Below are 21,363 nucleotides of genomic sequence, written 5' to 3'. Positions count from 1 at the left end.
GAATCGCCGGATAGAAGAAACTCTCAAAGTAGAAGGCAGAAGAATCAAAACATTTATTTAGGCTCCACAGTAACCAACCCATGAACCAGAAGCCCCATTTTGATATGTTGGTCATAATCTTCCAGGCCCAATAAGTACGCCTTGAAAGAGTAACCAGGAGGCTACAGAGAAACATGATTGCGTAAAGCAAAATCATGTTTCCCCCTTGATGGTAATAAGATTACCCACTGGACTGAAGTCTTTGTTCAGCTTCCTCCCGTAGATCAGCTCTGCTGCTGGCAGCTCCTGCCTCAGCTGTGTCTGTTTCTGAAACTGAAGCTGCAACTGAAACTGACGATGTAACGGTCGTAACTGCCTCTGTAACGGTCGTTGTAACTGCCTCTGGCTCCAACCGGAAAAGGAAAGAGAGGGAGAACTCTCCGAGCTGTCCTCTCCCCTCTTATAGGGTCTCTGACATCATCAAGCTCCGCCCAAATGACCAGGGCCGATTGGTTCTTGAGTTGGCCCCTCCCCCTAGCATAGACATCAACACCTCCCCTCAGCCAGCCCCATGACTCCTCACACAGGAAGCTGTCTGCTTCCCGGCATGCTCCCCGGGCCTCCTGCCCCGGAAGAGCAAGCCACAGTGTCCAGAGGCTCAATGAGGCAAGCTGAGCCATTCAAAGAAAACAAAAGCCATTATGGCTACAATGTGTTACATATAAATATATATATATATGTGTGTGTGTTCTGAACTTAAAAACACACACAAAATGAGTCAGTGCTTGAAGTTACTACATCACTCTTTCCTTTTGGGATATCTTTGTATTTGTTGTTGTTCAGTCATTTTCTAGTCATGTTCGACTCTTCATGGGTCCATTTGGGGTTTTCTTGGCAAAGATACCAGGCTGGTTTGCCCTTCCCCCCTCCAGCTCATTTTACAGATAAGGAAACTGAGGCCAACAGGGTTCAGTGACTTGCTCAGGGTCACACAGCTACTAAATGTCTGAGGCCAGATTTGAACTCAGGAAAATAAGTCTTCCTGGCTCTAGGCATGGCTTTGCACTGTGCCACCTAGCTGCCCCTATCTTTGTACCTACAATAATTTTAACAGATTTTTACCACTATCTTTTATTTTTGACATCATGAGAAAGCTCATGGCACAGTCAATAGAGGGCTGAGTATGGAGTTAGGAAGTTCTGAGCTCAAATCCATTCTTAGATCATTACTAGCCTTGTGATGCAAGTCACTTAACCTCTGTTTGCCTCAGTTTTCTCAGCTGTAAAATGAGTATAATAATAGCACCTACCTCTCAGTGCTTTTGTAAGGAACAAATTATATATGTGTTTGTCTTTTTTTAAGACTGCTTAGCACTCTTTTTTGTGGTAGCCAAGAATTGGAAATCAAAGGGATGCCCATCAATTGGGGAATGGCTGAACAAGCTGTGGTATATGAAGGTAATGGAATACTATTGTGCTATAAGAAATGGGGATGATACGGACTTCATAACAACCTGGAAAAACCTACACGACATAATGCTGAGTGAGCGGAGCAGAGCCAGGAGAACATTGTACACAACCACAGATATCCTGACAGACTTCCCTCTTCTCAGCAACACAAGGTGCAAGGACAACTCCAAAGGACTCATGATGGAGAATGCTATCTATATCCAGAGAAAGAACTATGAAGTATGAATGCAGATTGAGGCACACTTCATGCTAGCCTTTTTTTCCCTGCTTTCTTTTTTCTTTTTCTCTTTTTTGTTTTTGTTTTTGGGTTGTTTTTTGTTTGTTTGTTTGTTTGGTTTTTTTTGGTCCTGTTTCTTCTTTCGCATGATTCATTTCATTGATCACAGTTCTTCTCCATAACTTGACTAGTGTGTAAATTAATTCAATGCGAAGTTATACGTGGAAGCTATATGGGATTCCATGCCATCTTGGGGAGGGAGGGAAGAAAATCTGGAACTCAAAATTATGTGGAACCGAGTGTTGTAAACTAAAAATAAAAAAAATGCCATAAAAATAAAATAAAATATAAAAAAAGACTGCTTAGCACTGTGCCAGGCACATAGTAGGCACTATATAAATATCCCCTTCTTCTCTCCCCATAACCCAACCATCTAGCCCGCTCTTGTTTCAGAACACCGTCTATCCAATTAAGATTGTTTTCATGAAAAAAGAATATATTTCAACAAAGTTAGGCAATAGTTTGAAAAAAATATGACATTATATCCAAAGTTTCCCATTTGTGTACCTCCCACTCCAGCCAAGCAAAAGAATGTGAGGAAATACCTTCTCATATCTCCTCTTTGGAGAAAAGTTTGTTCTTTGTAAATTTTTCAATTATAATTTTTGGTTGTTCTTTTCATTTATATTATTGTAATCATTGCCTGTATTGTTTTCTTTACTCTGCTAAGTTTAAATTGATTTATGTAAATCTTGCTATGTTTCCCTGTATCTACAAAAACTGTTTATACTAGTTGATATTTTCTTTAATTTACTTATCTCTCAAGCTTTACTTCCTGAATTGGGGCTTTGTGCCAAGTCCCAGCTCCAGCCCTGCTGCTGCTTTTAGGTTTGGAGTCCTGTTTAATCTCTCTCTGGGTTCCCTGGGTTTCTTCACTGACTTCCATTTCCTGGGGTTAGCTCCCCTTCCTCTCTCATTTTTGAAGTTCAGAGCTTTAGATATTTGGGACTCTCTGTGGCACCTCAGGACAAAATACTAAAGGCCTAAGAGTCCCTGAGCTGTCTCATTCTGAGCTCTGCTATGTTTCTCTAGTTGCTGCTGGTCCTCAGGGCTTCCAAGGCCCTCACCTTAGAGTTTTCTTGCTTCCTTGAAGTTTTCTCAGGAGAGCCCCTGCTCTTTCTGTCTCTAGACACACAGGCCTGTGTACTATATGTTTTGTTTTATTTTTTTTTACTTGTCACTGGTTGTACTGGGAAGCTTGGTTTCTTTGCCTGCCCTGGAACTGGCTTGGCTAACAGCCCCATTTCCTATTGCTTAATGAGTGAGTTTTTTTGTAGGTTGCAGGTGGGGAGGACTAGAAGTAGTCATTCTAGTTTCTCACTGGATTACTTGATCATTATTCAAACTAGTGCAGATTTCAAGGATTGTTTTGTTGCAGTAGTTGTTATTTTTTTTTTCTTTTCTGCCTGTTTCTCTTTTCTTCCTGGAGTAGTTTTGTGGAGCTGAGTGGTTTGCTTACTCCCCAGGCAGCCATTTTGGCCAACAGTCTCTCCCTCCTTTCCCTGAGAGTTCAGCGCTTTACCCACTTTTTACTTTCCCTTCTAAAACAATCCCTTCCTCCATTTAGAGAACTTCAACATACATGTTGATATTTCCTCAAATACCCTCAGTCTGAACAAACCCCCCATACTGCTCCTCCCCTCCATCTCAGCCACTCACACAGGAATGGTCATGATTTTAATCTTGTTATGGCCCCCAGGTATTCCATTTCTGTGATCCAGAACTGAGTTACCTTTATCTGATCATAATCTTTTATCTTTCCATCTCTCCATTTGAACCACTCTTCCAAAACCTACTCTTAGTCCTCATCATGGCATCCATTTACTCCATCCCTCAGTGCTATCTCAAAATATTACCCATATTTAGACTATGTTTTTCTTGACCCCTCGATGAAACAGTTCCACTCCACAATTCCTCTACACATAGTCTCCTTTTCCTTTGTCTTGTCCCTGAACAATTCTTGCCAAATACCAACCCTGGATTATTCTTATCCTCTGCTGCCAGTGAACCTACTAATGTGCTCCTGAATGGAACTGGAGTAAATTATGAAACCACATTGGCTCAGTCAACCACAAATTTATACTAGTCAATCTAAACAGAGACTTCACTACATCAAGGAAATCCCACTACTCATCCCTAAATAATGTTGCACTTGCACACACTACAATTGCTGTTCCAAATCTTTTCTTTTTTGCTGAGGGCTTCCATACCACTACTCAGACCTTAAATGATACTTAATGCAAAAAAATTGGAGCCATTTACAGAGAGCTTCTTCTCACATCCTCTTCATTTCACATCGCCCTCCCTATCTCCTCCTTCATATCTCCTCTGATGATGTCTCTGTGTTTGCCAAGGCCAACCCTTCTACATGTACCCTTTATTCTATCTCCTCTCATCCTCTCTGATAGATTGTTCCTACCATCTCCCCCAACTTTTTGCAATCTTCAACCTTTCATACATACTGGTTCTTTCCCTGTTACCAACAAGTATATTGAAGTTTCTCCTACCTTAAAAAACAAATTTACCATATCCTACTATGCCTATCAACTATCATACTGTATCTCTCATCCTTTTCTCATTTAAACTACTTGAAAAGCCATCTATAATATATACCTCTTCTTTTCTCACTTTCTTCTAAACTCCCTTACTAGTGACCTCTTAATTGACAAATCTGATAGCCTCTTCTAATTCCTTTATAGCGTTTGATACTGTTGATGAGCTTTTACTCCTGAAAAATCTCTCCTCTATGGATTGTCATGATTCTGCTGTCTCTTATTCTCCTTCTATATATTTAACTTTTGTTCTTAATCAATTTGGTTGGAACTTCATCCATGTCATGCTCATGGGTGCCCCTAGGCTCTATTCAAGGCACACATGTGCTCTCTCTCTCTCTCTCTCTCTCTCTCTCTCTTTCCACCACCTCCTCTTTCCCTCTATTCACACAGCTGCCACCTACTTTAAGGCCTCAGCCCGCTCACATATACCACTGCAATAGCATACTAACTAAACTCCTTACCTTAAGTTTCTTTCTTTTCCAAAGCTAGTCTCAGAACAATTTTCCTAAATCACAGGTCTGATCATGACACTTGCCTACTCAATAAATACCAGATTCATCTAGTGTAACCCCTTTATTTTACAAATGAAGTAACTGAAGCCCAGTAAAATTAAATGACTTACCCAAAATCATACTATTAGTAAGTGACAGAGCTAGCATGTGAACCCAGATCCTTTCATTCCAAAAATACTCATTGAATTGAGTTGAAGGAATTAATTTTCAGACATGTATTGTACTATACAATTTGTGAGATCCCTTCCAATTATTTTTGTGTGACAAAATGATTCTGAGTCTTGATGGCAATGGAGAGCAGGGTCAGGGGCATATGTGCTCAGGTGCTTTCTATGTCATTTAGCACAAAAAGGAAAAAATCAAATAATCTGGAGTTTCAATGCTTCCCAAATGATGAATTGGTTAAACTCTAAGAACTTTTGCATGTATTTCCTTCAAAAACAAATGCTTATTGACTGTTGGTTAAATAGGCTGTGTTTCTTGCTTCATTTAGTAAGATTTCCTAGGTCTTCTTTAGACCCGCCCTTGAGAAGAATCATAGCTCTTTATGGCACTAGAGCTTGAATTGATGGTTAGCCTAAAAGAGGGTAGAGTCTTTCACTCTATACTCGTAAATGTATATTGCCAAGCTAATGACTTGGCCATGCCAAAATAGAGCTGAGCTTTTCTTCCCCTTTGACAAGCAATCGTCTATCTAGCATGACTCCCTGTAGCAAAGCTGGTAAATTAATAAGCCCCTCACTGAGAAATCTTACACAAAAGACTGTTCTTTTTAGTTATGAAGCCTTCTTTCATTTAGGCAGCTTTATTTTGGTTGCTGGAGAGCAGGATCTGTTAGCAAAAGAATGCCTTTTTATTGGCCCCAGCAGTGATGCACCAAGTAGAATAATGTAGCAAAGAGTGTTGGTTATGGGAAACTAAATGCAATATCGATGTAAAAATAGGACAGAAAGAACATCTAAAAACTCATGATAATAAATTTTAAGAGCCCAGAAAAACTGAGCACCAGGAATTTACTAGCTTTATGAGAACAAGGGAAACTGCCAAACAGTCTTAAGTGACCAGGAAATTAACAGAGAAAACTTAGTAGAAAAGAAATATATATATATATATAGCGCCCTAGATATGGAAGCTAAACATATGAATGCATGTAAACAAAAATAAGCCATCCTTGTTAAAAGATATCATCACTTGATATTCTTTTTGGCATAGAAATGATCCAGTGGTTCTGACTACCTCCATCCCCAAACCCCCAGGGGAAGAAAGAAGGGAGAACAACAATGTCTGGGCAGAAAACAGAGAGGAAAAAACTCCCTTCCTCTAAAGAAATTGGAGAACTGCTACGTGGCATCTATTTGCCCATATGTAGGCCTCAGTACACAAGATCCCATGGGGACACATTGGAGGGCAAGGACAGAGCCAGAAGCCAGGGTGGCAAACTGTATCATATCATCTTGTATTATTATGTCATTGCAGCTAGTGCTCCCTTCTACAGCATTAACTTCCTCAGACATCACTTTACCCTTTAAAAGCAACAAAGGAAACTTCTTGGTGGTTGCCTATAGTCAGCCAGAGCAACTGAGGTATAATGGCTTTGGAGGATTTACCTAGGAGAGAGTTCTTGGAGTCCAGGTGGCTGGGTTTAAATGATGCCTCACATAATGACTAGCCATGCGATCATGGATTAGTCACCCAATCTCTCAGAAACTTGGATTTTCTTTTATCTATAAAATGATACTTATTATACCTCTATTTTCTATGACTCCACTATACCGCAAGCCAGGTTCTTTGCTTTGCAAAAAGTAAAGTGTATTTTTTGGTTCCTGGATTCCAAGATGACCAAAAAGAGGAGAAAACAATGGGTTGCCAAGAAGCCACAGCCCCATGTAGCCCTTCTGCTAAACCCAGCTGTGCCTGCTGTGTGTCCAAAGACAAGGCCTTCGAGAAGTTTATCATCTGCAGCATCATGGAAGCCACAGCAATCAGAAACATCTCAAGGCCAACATGTCTGACTCCTATGTGCTGCCCAAGCTGTATGTAAAACTCCATTACTGTGTGAGCTGCACGATCTACAGCAAGGCAGTGAGGAATTGGTCCCATGAGCCACAAAAGGATCAGGCACCCCCCACCCTGCTTCAGACCTGCAGCTGCTGCCCCCAGACCCACTGCAAAGCCCATGTGGAATGCTATCTGCCCATCAACTTTCTTGAACTGATCAGAGGAAAATAAAAAAGTTGGTCTAAAAAAAAGTGAAGTATATAGAATACACATACATGGATAGAAACAAATGTACAAAAACCATAAATGTATTGAAATGCCACAAGTAAAATGGCATCACCTTCCTTTTCATGGCAGGTAGAGGAGGAAAACATATGATTCTTAAATCCCAAATATGAAGGAATTATTGAGACAATGCTAGTCAGTAATTTTGCTAAGATCAGAATACAATGGAATTATTTAATGTGTATATTACTACTGAAAATATACCACTTTTATTAGTTTTATATTTTGAATTAATTCCCCATCCCACTCCCTATCTTTATCTAGTATAATAATTTATAATTGTAAAATCTGTTATAGTTCACAAATTGCTTTCATAATCCATTATTTCTCTTGATGTAACAATCTTATGAGAGAGCCAGTACAGATTATTCAGGGGCATACTTGCGATCCATCAATGGGAAGAAATTCCTGTGTGAAAATTCCTTTAAGCAGTGCAGCTTGTTATGAATCTTAGTCTTAGAGAGACACCAAGGCTCTGACAGGTTAATTAGCCTACTATGGTCATGCATATAGCATGTGTAAGAGGCAGGACTTGAACACAGGTCTTCCTGATGATAAGGCCAGCCCTCTGTGCATTAGACCACACTATCTCTTGGCAGATATTTTTCATTCGATTTTATGGTAGAAAGGCAACATGGTGTGGATAGAGAGCAGGCCTTGGTTACAAGGAAATTTTAAGGAAACTTAGTTAAAATATATACTGCATGTGTGACCCTACAGAGGTCACTGAGAAATAGGTGCTATTAATATTCCCATTTTCCTTATCTGTAAAATGGGGATAAATAATACCAACTATCTCAGAGAGTTGCTATCAGAATCAAATAATACAAAACATGTGTTTTACAAACATTAAGGTGCTGTGTAAGTAGATTGTCAGCATTCTTATTACTACCATTATTGTTATCATGTTCCAGACAAGTCCCAGTGTCCCAGACAAGTCTCTAAGATTATAAATTGCAGAATAGGTATGTCTTTTGCATTGGTAGTGGAGGTTTCCCAACAGTGATGAAATTACATAGATGGCAAACAAAAATATGGATAAGGAAACTGAAGCTGAAAGAGTTCTGCTGACTCCAAACCCAGTGCTCTTTCCAGTATAATACGCTGCCTTTTTTATCAACATTTTCCTCTAGTTGTGTGTTTTTATTCTCTCTCTGAAGAGTCATGACATCAAGTTCATTTCAGTGGGATTCTGAAGCGACACCGGCAAAAGCCAGAACTTGAGTCAAACTGATTTAAACTCTGGAATAGCATATTCTTCTGTCAATGCTTTAATTATTTAAAGTGCACTGGAATAGGAAACATCAGCAGACATACCAAGGTCCCCAGGATAGGTTGGAAACGAAAGTCCTAAACAGGACAGAGATAATGAGAAGATAAGAGAATGGCCTCTTCTTAAATAGAGAATTCTGCTTCCCAACTGAAGAGGAGAGGAGAGAAAAGTCATAAGATGCATCCACCAGGGAATACAAAGTCACTTTTGGAAGCCTTGAGGTTTGATCAGCCCTTGTAAACCAAAGGTCCACTTTTGGTAAGCTCAAGGTTTGATGAGCACCTGGATAAAGGGCTTTTAAACCAAAGATTCCACTTTGGGAATGTCTGAGGTTTGATCAGCACAAGAAGCCTTTAAACCAAAGGCCCACTTTTAGAATCCTTGAGGTTTGATCAGCACCTGTACAAGGTTTGTTTCAAACCAGTTTGTTCATGCTATATTCCAACATGAATATGGACACTTTGTACCACCCACATAGATCAAATAAACAAACGAGCACTTGCTAGGTGACAGATATTATACTAGGCACTGGACATCCAAGTACAAAAATAGAGACATTCCCTACTCAACAGAAGCTTACATCTTGACAAGGAAAACAACAAATTCATATATAAGCCTATATTGGGTAAATATAAGGAAGATAAATACAAGGTAGTTAAATAAAACATAAGAAGGGCACTAACAACTGGGACAAGGAAAGGCTTTATGTGGAAGAAGATGCTTCCATTTTATCTTGAAGGAAGAGAGGGATTTTTCAAGAGGAATTGAAATTGGAGGGCATTCCAGTGTAAAGGCATGACAATGTTTTGGTACAGTGATGAGCAATATGGTGTGATCCCTGAAAGGGAACTCATGAGACCCAGATCTCAGCACCAACTCAACCACTTACCAGCTCTTCTTGTGCACTGGTTCTTTGGAAATATCCAGTGAATAAGCACTAAGCTCCACTGAGCCTACTTTTCTCATCAACATAAGGATAATAATACTATAGGGTGATTGATCCAGACTTGGCAGAGATATTAGGAATCATCTACTCCAATCCTGAAATTTTACAGCTATAGAAGCCACTAGTGGCAGTGAAGAGGGCACTGGGCTTGAAGTTAGTCCAGAAGACCTAAGTTCAAATCCTACTTCAGACATTTACTACACTTACTGAAAAGCACTTTCCACTTATAAAGTAACCCTAGGCAAAACAGAAGCAACACAAATTATCTCAGCCTCACTTTCCTCATCTGCTCAAAAAAAAGCATCTGGACTCTGGACTTGATGGCACATAATGTCTTTTCTACCCCTAAACTTATTATTCTATGTTCCTAATAGCTTGAGGCCCAAGAAAGTTAAATGACTTACCCAGGGTTACAAAGATAAGTGTCAGAGCTGGAATTTGAACTAGATCTTCTGAATTCAGAGTTCTCTCCACTGTACCCTACAGAATTTTCTACCCGCCTTATAGAGTTGTTGTGAATAGAGAGAATTCTCTGTAAATGGCAATATACTGTAGAAATATAAATTATTTATCATTATTTAATCCAATTCCTTTGACATACAGATGAAGAAAATGAAACCCAGAGATGTGAAAATGGCTGAAATAATATACAGTGGGGTTTTAAAATTGAAATGATACTTGGGTACCGTTTCAAAGTATAGTAGATATACAATGTACTTGGTAGTTAAAAGATCTAGGTTCAAATCTTAGGTTTGCTGCTTAATTGGCTCTGTGATCTTGAGCAAGTTACTTCACCCCTCTGAGCTTTTTATGTTCTTAGGATTATGGCTTCAGAGCTGGAAAAGACAATAGAGATAATTGAGTTCGGTCCCCTCATTTTAGAAAAAAAAAAATGAAACTGAGACACAAGTGACATAGTTGGTAAGTGATAAAGCCAGAATCTGAACCCAGGTTGGGTGACTCCAAATTTAGCTCTTCTCCTGCTGTTGTGCAATCTCATATGAAACATGTTGTTTCTCCCACTAGAATATAAACTCCTTGAGGACAAGAAAGCATCTGTTTTGCTTTGTCCTACCTTTCCGGTCTTCTTACAACTCACTCCCCAATATGTTCTCTTTGATCCTCTTTAATACGCTGGCCTCCTGGATGTTCCAAGAGCAAGACACTCCTTCTCTCGGCTCCAGGAATTTTTTCTAGTTGTTTCCCATTCTTGTAACACTTTCCTCCTCCATTCTGACTGATGACCTCCCTGGCTCCTTTTAAGGCCCAACTAAATTCCTACCTTCTACAAGAATTCTTCCCCAACCTTCTTAATTCTAATGTTCTCTCTTTTTAAAGTATTTTCTGTTTATCCTTTACATACTTGCCTTGTATATATGTGTTTACATTTTTTTTATCCATTAGGTTGTATGTTCTTTTAGGGTAGGGACTGTCTTTTGCCTCTTTTGGTGAACCTAACATTTATCACAATGCCTGGCACATAGTAGGCACTTAGTAAACACTTATTGAATTGAAATGAATCCTTATAGCCCAGAGACTGGTAGTGTTCTGGGCGCATACTTTCTTTTTTTTCTCTTCCTCAACAAATTTACGTTGAAATCAAGCTCACACTATGTCTACTTTCTCAAGCAGGAGAGTTGGTGGTGAGGGGGCAGGGAGGGGATGAGGGGAGAGGTCACAGCAAATGAGAGACAGATTTTATCCCCACCACCTGTGGTTAGAGCAGGGATGGGCAGAAATTGAACCCTAGAATTAGCCTTGATTCTCAAAGGCAGCCACAGGTCCAAAGAAAAGGTCATCTGGTCAGTGAGGAGGAACACAGGGGTGACCAAGGACTGGGCTTCAGTAACTGAGTGCGACAACGCTCCCTGGGGATAAAATGTAGCAGGGTAGGTGATGGAAGGCTTGGTCTGGAGTTCTATCCTGGGACAGAGGAGAACAGAGAGATTTATGTATGTGTGTCTCTGTATATCTGACTTTCTCTGTGTGTCTGTCTGTGTCTCTGTGTATAGCTGTCTCTACTTTTACCAATATCTGTTTCAATATGTGCCTCTGTGTGTGTGTGTGTGTGTGTGTGTGTCTATATCTATAGGTGCATGTGCCCCCAGGGGCCAAACTTCCATGATGGTCTGAGTCAGGAAGTAAGAGGTGTCTGGGTAGGTGGAGGGCTCCTCCAAAAGATGTCCAGCAGGCTCAGACAAGTGCTATTTGCAGTTGTGGTTGTAGTAGCCAGTGATGTAGCCAATGATGAAGATGACCCAGAACAGAATAATTCTACCTGCCACCTTCACGGCAATGCCCAGCTTCCCAGTGCATAGTTTGGTGCAGATCCACTCACAGTACATGCCTCCTGAGGCTGACATATTCATGCTGAACTCATCTTGGCTGTTGCTATATCTGTTGTACTAATGGTGCTCTTCTGGGGTTCTGTCATTCCAAGGTGGGAGTGAGAGACCTTAGGATCGAAGGTCTCAAGGTCTGTGGATCTGCTGCTCTGGTACACAAAGTCACCCAATGGAACCTTGTGTTCTTCTCAGTCTTAGGAGAGAGTGTTGGGTGCAGAGGTATTTCCCCTGACTCTCACCTGCAGCTCCCCACCTGTCCCCCAGTTCCCTGGCTCTGGGCCAAGATGTGTCTTGGATGAAGAGTCCTTCTGTTTCTGACCTTTGGCAGAAGTTGGTGTGGGGCATCTTACAAAGCCAGTAGTTCAGCTCACTGGGTTTTTCTAGGCACATACTTAATAAAATTTCATTAAATGGAGAGACCTCAGGTTCCTTATCTATAAAATGAAGGGGTCGGACTAGATGGCCTCTGAGGAACCTTCTAGTTTTAAATCTCTGATTCACTAAAATTAATAATTTATATCCTAAAGCTACATTTTGTAAACTATGTAATGTAATATTGATTGCTACTAAGGTTATAAACATCTAAGGGACTATGACAATCCATTGAAAATCAATGAAAGGGATTATTCTTTCCAGTTACTGGCATTCTCCACAAGTTGACCATACTACAATGTTGTGATGCTTGTAAAAATGTTAGAGCCATCATCCTTTGCTTTCAATGCCATTGTCCTTATTTAAAAGCTCAGCCAAGTCAAAGAATAGAGTGAGGCCTAACACTTGATTTTTGAAACCCTTCCCATAGGGAGTGTGTTTTCATTTTCTTTTATTATTTTTCTGCCCATTGTTTTTCTTTTTTGGAATAATTTACAAGATCAGAGCTGCAGACTTCAAAGTGACCTCTGATGACATCCAGACCAACAAGACTAAAAGAAGATAATCATTTGCCCAAGGGCACATGTTGGGTGGGGAGAGATTTGAACCCAGGTTCTCTGGCTCCAAAGCCAATACTGTACCATACAGCTTAAGACCAAAAGAATATTTGTAATGAGCAAATCTAAAAATAGCAGCAACAACCAAAAAAACCCCACAGAAAAACCCTCACAAAAATACATGAAATAAAGGGTATTGATTTTATTGGTGTAGGGAACTTTTTAACTTGAAACTCCCTTAGAGAATTGCCTAGGTTGGATGTGGGAGGGATTAAGAAATTAAGTAATTTGCGGATTACAAAAAAAAAAGTGTCAGAGATATATCAAACTCACCTCTTCTAACCACAAGATAGGCACTCAAGACACTACCTTCATTCCAGTCTTCCAGGATTCTAACCTTGGAGTCATCTACTTATCACTCTCGTTCACCCCACAAATCCAATTAATTGCCAAATCTTGCCATTTCTACCTCCACAAGATCTCTCTCATCAGTGCCTTCTCTCTAGTCACACAGCTACCGCCTTACTCCATGCCCTTATCACCTCTCACCTAGATGATTGCAAAAGCCTTCTAATTGCTCTCCTTGTATCTAATGTCTGCTTACTTCAGTACATTATCCATTCTCTTGTTAATAAAATTTTCCTTAAACATAGATCTGATCATGTGCCTTTTCTACTAAATAAATTCCAATAGCTTCATATTGCCTCTAGAATAAAATAAATACTCACATTTAGTTTTTTTAAATTTATTTTTCCTCGGTTTGAATACTGGATCTGCCCATATGACCTTGGGTGTGTCACTTAGTCTTTACGGGCTTCAGTATTCTATAACATGCTGGGTTTGGACCAGGACCCCTAAAGTCTCTATCAGCTCCAAATCTATGAATAGATCGTGATATCATATACAACTCTATAGCCCTTTGTAGTTTATTTAGCTAGATTCTTGTGTCTTCCCTTAAAAATAGTTCCTATTCATTCTGAGAGTGGTAGGATGACATAGTGGATAGAGAGCTTGTATCAAAAACAGGAAGACCTGGCTTAAAGTACCTCATACACATATTGGCTCTTTGGCCCTCAGTAAATCTTTTAACTTCTTAGTGACCTAAAAACTCACTAGGATTGTTAATTGAGTAGAAGTTGCCCACCTGCATTGGGAGAGGGGGTTTTCTGACTTCCAATCTCCTGATACCAATCACTGTCGTTGCTGGGTTTGTCCTTCATTGTCAAAGAGGACCATGACATCAGGGAAATGATGACGTGACTTGCAGTTGTCTTTGATTTGAGTGAGGAAGGGCTGTGCAAGGTCACCAGCCTCACTTTCTCCTCCAGAGCCATCTGGGTCCAGTGGCCTGATATTCCCCAGGATGACTGGAGATGGCCCAGGATGCATTGGGAGACCCTGGCCCTTTCAGGCTAAGGTCTTTTCAGGTTCTCACTTTAAGTGAGGTAATGCCCATTCAGTGAATAGGCCGCTTTAAGAAGTTACTCAAGGGGTGGCCCCTTTAATCAAAAGTCAAAAAAAAATCAAACTGGGAGGGGAAGATCCTCAGGGTTCCTGGCCAAAAGAGAAACTGTTACTATTTAGTAATTACAATCAAGGACTTACTCAATCACCAGGCACTGTGCTAAGGGCTAGGGATCCAAAAAGATGCAAAAGAAAGTCTCTGCCATGAGGAAGCTCACAGTCTAATGGAGGAAACAACTAGCAAACAAATAGGTACAAATAATTTATAATGTAGGTCAACTAGGAAATAATTAACAGAGGAAAGGTGGTGGGATTAAGAGATGTTGGGGAAGGCTTCCTGTAGAAGGTAGGATTTCAATTGAGATTTAAAGGAAGCCAAAGAAATCATTAGTCAGAACAGAGGAGGGACAGCTTTTTAGGCAAGAGGGAAAAATAGAAAAAATGCCCAGAGTCAAGAGATGGAATGCCTTGTTTATGGAATAGCCAGGAGGCCAGTGTCACTGGATTGAAGAGTATATGTCTGGCAGGGAATAAGGTGTAAGAAGATTGTAAAGGTAGGAGGGAGCTAGATTATGAAGGGCTTTGAAGGACAAGCAGAGGATTTTTTTTATTTTATCCTGGGGGAAATCGAGAGCCACTGGAGTTTATTGAGTGGAAAGGACAGGGCAGGGGGTGTGGGGCAAGGTGGGGTGGGAGAGGTTTTAATTAAATCCATGACAGTTGAAGAGGTCACCGAGTGAAATAGAATAAGAGAGAGGAGAGAGCTCAGGACAGAAGCATAAGGGACTCTTGGGGTTAGAGGCCATGACCTGGAAGAAGATCCGGAAAAGGAGACAGAGAAAAAAATAGTCAGAAAGGTAGGAGGAGAACCAAGAGAGAATGGTATCTTGAAAGCCTAGAGAGAAGAGACGATCAAGGAGGAGAGAGGGATCAACACTCAAAGGCTACAGAGAGCTCAACGGGAATGAGGATTGAGAAAAGTTCATTGGATTTGGCAACTAAGAGATCATTAGTAACTTCAGAGAGGGCTTTCAATGAAATAGCAAAGTTGGAAGCCTGACTGTCAGGAGTTGAGGAGAGTGAGAGGAGAAAGTGGAGGCACCTATAATATATGGTCCTTTTGAGGAGCTTATCTACAAAAGATATAGGACAATAATTATCAGGGATGGTAGAATCAAGTCAGGATTGTTTCAGGATGAGGCAGACATGGGCATGTCTGTAGGCAGTAGGAAATGAGTCAGAGGACAGGAAGAGATTGAGAATAAGTGAAAGAGTAGGGGTGTCTGTTGGAGGAGACAGGATGGAATAGAATCACTTAAACAAGAGGGGGGTGGTGACTAGTCTTAGGAAGGAGTAAGGCCACTTCATCATATGAAAGTGGCGAGGAACAAAACAGTGGAAGAAGGTATCTGAATGACAGGAGATGAGGAAGAAGGGGAAAGGGGAAGTTCTTGGCAAATGGCTTTAATTTTATCTGTAAAACACAAGACAAGGTTCTTACTGAGAGACTGGGTAGGGGGATCCATGAGTAGTTTGAGGAAGAATGAAAACGTTTGGAAGAGCTGCTATGGAGAATGGGATGGTGAGCTGATAATAGTAAGATATAGTAATAATCATAGAACGATAGTAATAATGATAGAAGTAGTAAGATTACCTAGCAGCAGTGAGGGCCCAGCTGAAATTGTATACCATAAATTTGTAGTACACCCAATCAGGACAACTGCATGATTTTTTCCACCTTCATTTAGCAGCGTGTATGTATGAGTAAAAGCTGTGATTGGTGAAAGTGATCAAAAGTTGAGGCTTGACTACACATAATCAATGATATGATAATGGGGCTAGAGATCCAAGAGAGGACAGTGTGGAGTTGAATTGGTTCAGCAAGGAGTGAAGAAGAGGAGAGGAGGAAAGTGTGGCTGGCGCAGGGGAGGTGTCCTGGCAGAGAATTGAGGGTTCAAGAAATTGGAAGTCACAGTTCAGATGAAGAGTAGGGTTTTGTAAGAGAAGGCAGAGGGTGAGGTGAAAGGTCCGTAGAGTATGGACAGCTAAGGGGATTTCAGAATTCTTGAACATAGAGGTAGCACTTTTGTGGGTGGGTGATGGTAAGATCAAGGGTATGAACGTCTCTTTGTGTGGCTGAAGTTGGGTGGGCGAGTAGCTTATGAGAGAGGAATAGGTTATGAAATTGAGTGATTAGGGGATTTGAGAGAGAATTAATATGTATGCTGAAATTCTTTAGTATTTATAAGGACAGGAGGAGAGGAAAATTGTGAGGCAGGTGTGAGACTCATAGAAGAGGGAAGGGAAATGACCTCAGGTTCTATAGACAACAGGCACAAAGATTTTGGTTGGGTGGTGGATGTGAAAAGCATGAAGCTCAAAGAAAGGTAGATTATTAATTGATTTATTACAAAGCACTTTCACAGCTATCACCTTATCTGAACTTCTCAACAAACCTGTAATGTAAGCAGAGCCTCTATTCCTATCTTACAAAGGAAGAAATAATGATCCATAGAGGTTGATTGACTTGCTTAGTGTCACTCCCTAATAAATGAGACAAGCAAAACTTGAACAAAGAGCTTCTAATTATAGGTCCAGTATTCTTTTTTAAAATTTTGTTTCTTCAACAAATATCTACATACAGATAATTCTCAGATCGTTTTATCTAGCCCTAATCTCTCTCCTGATTTCCAGTCTCACTTCCCCAATTACCTATTGGACATTTTCAATTGTATGTCCTATAAACATCTTGAATTCAACATGTCCAAAACTGAGCTCATTATCTTCCACCCCCAAACACTTTCCCTTTCAAGTTTCCCTTTTACTTTTAAGAGTATCACCATCCCCCCAGTCATGCAAATTTGAAACCTTGATGTCATTTTCTACTCTTTACTCTCTTTCTCACTCCCATGCACCTCTAATCTCCCATTTGTTGCCAAATCTAATCAATTCGACCTTTATAACAATTCTTGTTTGCACTCCCTTCTCTTCTCTTGACACTGCTACCAATTTGGTGCGGGTCCTCATCACCTCACCTTCCGACTATTGTAAAAACTTTTGGTTTGTCTCCCTCCTTCAATTCTTTCCCCACCCCAATTCGTCTTTCACTCAGCTGTCAAAATGATCTCCCTGAAGTGAAGATCTGATCACGTCATCTTCATAATTCAATCAATTCCTATGGGGTCTTCTATGATCAAATATAAAACCCTTTAAAAATGTAAAGATGTTTATAACCTGGCTGTTTCCTACCTTTCCAAGATACTTATACCTCACTCCTCTCCACATATTTTACAATTCAGTGGTACTGGCATCCTTACTTTTCCTTGCACAAGACATTACATTGTTTTCACTGGCTGTCTCCTTCCCCTCCCCAGCCCCTCCACCCCAATTTTCTGCCCCCTGTTTCACTGTTACCTGGCTTTTTCCTTTGAGTATTGCTAAAATCTTACCTTCTACAAGAAGTCTTTCCCAAATTTCCCTTAATCCTAGCATCTTTGCCGTTAGACAATCTCCAGTTTATCCTTTATATTTTGTTTCCACATAATTGTTTGTGTATTTTTTCTACCATTAGACCATGACCTAGGGAGAGTAAGGACTATTTTTTGTCTTTCTTTATATGCTCAGCACTAATAACAGTGCCTGACATGTTGTAGGTACTTAATAAATGTTTCTTGCCTTGCCTTGACTAAAACAGACATAAATTTTTCTCTTCAGACTGTCCATTCATTACTGATCCATTAGCAGATAAAACGTTTAAACAATCTCTGTACTTAGTAAATTTTTCATTGATACTACTTGGCCCTCCAACAGACATAATAGTCTTCATAATTTGGTTTTCTTTCTCTTTGTCCATTGGTACATCTCCGCATGGTGCCATGTGAGGGGATGTATGGGATGGCTTCCAAATTAAACTTTGATTTGGGACAATTTTGAGAAACCTCCTCTGAACCAAGTCTCTAAATTCAATGTTATATCAACATTACCATATTTGGCATATTGGTTCTGATCTATTCCATGACTATAATTGTAATTGTGGAGTGTTACAAACTGCTATTTGTGGCGTAAAGCATGCTATTGGACATCCCGCTAAATAAAGAGTCCCTGAAGGAGAATTTGAGGACGTAGACATCTGCCCTCAATCATAGTGACTTTTTGACTAGATGAGACCTTCCATGTTGTACAAATCATGCCATAACGTCAGGACTGATCTCATGCCTAAGTGCTTGACTATGCGATATGGTTTGAAGGATACTGTTAAGGCTTCCTCTATCCAAATATTTCTCTCTTACTGGTTTACTTGCGGTCTGCAGAATTCCACTGACAGAGGTTCATCCCTTTGGAATAAGGATTTTTGTCTCATGGAGTCAAATTTTCAAATACAAATATTGCTGAATCAGGAAGTTAAGATGCTTTTTATTCACTAAACCTTAAAGCGCAAGGTTTAGTGATATAGCAAATTACTTTAAAAAGTGCCATCTAGCTAGGAAGCAAGGCTGTAGCAGAAATATTAATGAATTAGGAATCAAAGTACCCAGGTTCATAGGCTTGTAGATTTAGGGCTAGCAGGGACCCTACAAGGCCACTGAGCAAACCCCCTTATTTTACAGATGAGGAAACTGAGGCACAAAGAGGTGAAGTCATTTTGCAAAGTCATATAGCTAATAAGTATCTGAAGCAGAATTTGAACCCAAGTTTTCCGAATCCCAAGGCCAGTGCCCTATCCATTCCATCTCCTCCAACAGATTGCCTCCTCAGTCATCCACACTTTTTCACTTATTTCAATCTCTCCCTCACTATTGACTCATTTTTTCTGCCTACAAAAGTGCCCAGGTCTCCCCTATCTTGAAATCAACCCTTCGCTTGATTCTTCTATACCTGCTAATTATCATCCTGTATCTCATTTGCCCTTTGTAGATAAACTCCTTGAAAAGGTCATCTACAATAGGTGCCTCCACTTTCCCCTTCAGAGGATTTTGTGAGGAGGGAATGTCTCCAGCCAAAAATTGAGGAACAACTGAAGAAGTGTTTCTTCTGCTGCCATGCTCCTAGTTCAGATTCTGTTAGTGAAACACTGAAAGCAGCAAAGTTATGGCAGCTGGCAGATATGCTGACAAGGGAGGTCCAGGAGAACCAGGATGTCAAGAAACAGCAGAAAGGGCAGTGCTCCTCGAAAATCAGATTTCCACCTATTCTCAGAAGCTCCTCTGCTGTCTTTCACTGCTGCAGAGGCTTCTTCAGGAACACTGGCTAAAAACACAATCAGAGCTGGATCATATTAATGCCAAGTACTTGGAGATCAACTGTTGTACCATGATTCTGAAGCTAAGAATGGAGGAGCTACAGATTTTGTCAGACACACATCTGAGAAGGTTCATCGACTCTTTAGGGTTAGTCTAGAGGGGGCCATTCACCTACAGGAGGAAGACATGGAGAAATCATGCCAGGTCTTGAGCACTTATGAGGTACTGCATGAGAAATGTGACAAGCTGCTGAAGGAGTACACCCATTTGAAGCAGGCAACTGAGAACAAGTGCTGGGCTCTTCAAGGGTTTAATAAGTCTTACCATTGAGTTTTGCAGAAACCAAGGACCACGATCCTTCTGCCCCAGCAGCACACATGCTTCCTGCCCTGTTTTTCCCATATAGGTATTGCCTTCTCAATTCTCAAAAGGGGGAATGAGGTGATACCACTCATATATAAGAACTCTAGTGGACTAGTTTCTGTCTTGTGCTTGCAATTACCTGGCTTCCTCCAATTCCTCCCTAGGAATAGATTTGCATATCTTGTGGTCTTTTAAGAAAACCTGCCTTTTGTCCAATTGTTCCCTAAATAAAATGATGATATGGTTTAAAAAAACTGAAGAAAAAAAAACCCTAAACTTCTGTCTCTAAAGTTATGAGCCATGTCTTAGTTGTCAAATCCAGTAGCCTTTTCTCAATCTTTATTCTCCTTGAGCTTTCTGTAGGCTTTGACTTTATTGATCACTCTCTCCATCTTGATCATCTCTTTTCTCTAGGCTTTCAGGACACCATTCTCTCCTGGTTCTCCTCATATTTATCTGACCACTCCTCTCCCTCTCCCTCCTTCTCTCTCTCCCTCTCTCTCTCTCTCTGTCTCTCTCTGTGTCTCTTTCTCTGTCTCTGTCTCTGTCTGTGTCTCTCTGTCTCTCTCTCTTTCTCTGTCACTCCGTCTCTCCCTGTGCCTCTTTCTCTGTCTTTGTCTCTATCTCTCTCTCTCTCTCTCTCTCTCTCTCTTTCTCTGTCTTTGTCTCTATCTCTGTCTCTCTCTCTCTCTCTCTCTCTCTGTATCTCCCTGTGTCTCTTTATCTTTGTCTCTGTCTCTCTCTGTCTCTCTTTCTCTGTCTCTCTCCCAGATCACAGCCTCTAACCCTAAATATCCCTTGCAGTTCCATCCTAGGCCCTTTTTTCTCCCTCTATACTACTTCATTTGGTGATCTCATCAGCTCCTATGGATTTAATTACCATCTCTATGTTGATGATTCTAAAATCAACCTTTCCTGCCTCAATCTCTCTGCCGACCTCCAATCTTACATTTCTAACTGCCTTTTAGAAAGTTAAAAATGGATGTCCAGTAGACATCTTAAACACATTATGTCAAAAAAAGAGAACTTGCTAACTTTCCCATAAATCCTCTGCTATTCCTACCGTTCCTATTATTGTAGAAGTTAAATCCAATTCTATCCTCCCAGTCCCTCAGGCTCCCAACCTGAAATTATCCTGGGTTCCTCATTATCTCTTACCCACTATATCTAATCTGTTGCCAAGGCCTCTTGATTTCACCCTTGCAACATCTCTTGAATATACCTCCTTCTCTCCCCTGACATTACCACCACTCTAATACAAGCCCTCATCATCTCGTGGCTGGATTTTTGCAATGGCCTGCTTGCATGCCTCAACTCTCTCCCCACTCCAGTCCATCCTCCAATCAGCCATTGAAGTGATTTTCTTAAAGTGCATGTCTGACCATGTCAACTCCTCCTACCCACACTACTCAATAAATTCCTGTGGCTTCCCATTGCCTCCAGGAACAAATACAAAATGCTCTGTTTGGCATTCAAAGCCCTTCATAACCTAATTCCATCCTACCTTTCCAGTCTTCTTAAATCTTACTCTCTGATACCTACTCTTCAATCCAGTGACACTGGCCCTCTGACTGTTCCACAAACAAGACTTAGTTCCCAGCATTTTCTCTGGCTTTCCTTCATGCCAGGCATGCTTTCTCTCCTCAACTCTGAATATGGATCCCTTTAAGTACCACTTAAAATTCCACCTTCACATGAAGCTTTCCCCAACCCCTCTTAATTCTAGTA

The 21,363-nt window shown here is 40.6% G+C and overlaps 1 pseudogene; it reads left to right on the top strand.

Annotated features, from left to right (window-relative positions):
• The window catches only part of LOC118857821, a 48,070-nt pseudogene extending 28,468 nt beyond the window's left edge, over positions 1-19,602 (top strand).
• Positions 19,603-21,363: the final 1,761 nt, after the last annotated feature.

The sequence above is a fragment of the Trichosurus vulpecula genome, chromosome 7, assembly GCF_011100635.1.
Source record: "Trichosurus vulpecula isolate mTriVul1 chromosome 7, mTriVul1.pri, whole genome shotgun sequence".
In the NCBI taxonomy this organism is placed as follows: domain Eukaryota; kingdom Metazoa; phylum Chordata; class Mammalia; order Diprotodontia; family Phalangeridae; genus Trichosurus; species Trichosurus vulpecula.
This window is presented reverse-complemented; position numbering and strand designations above follow the sequence as displayed.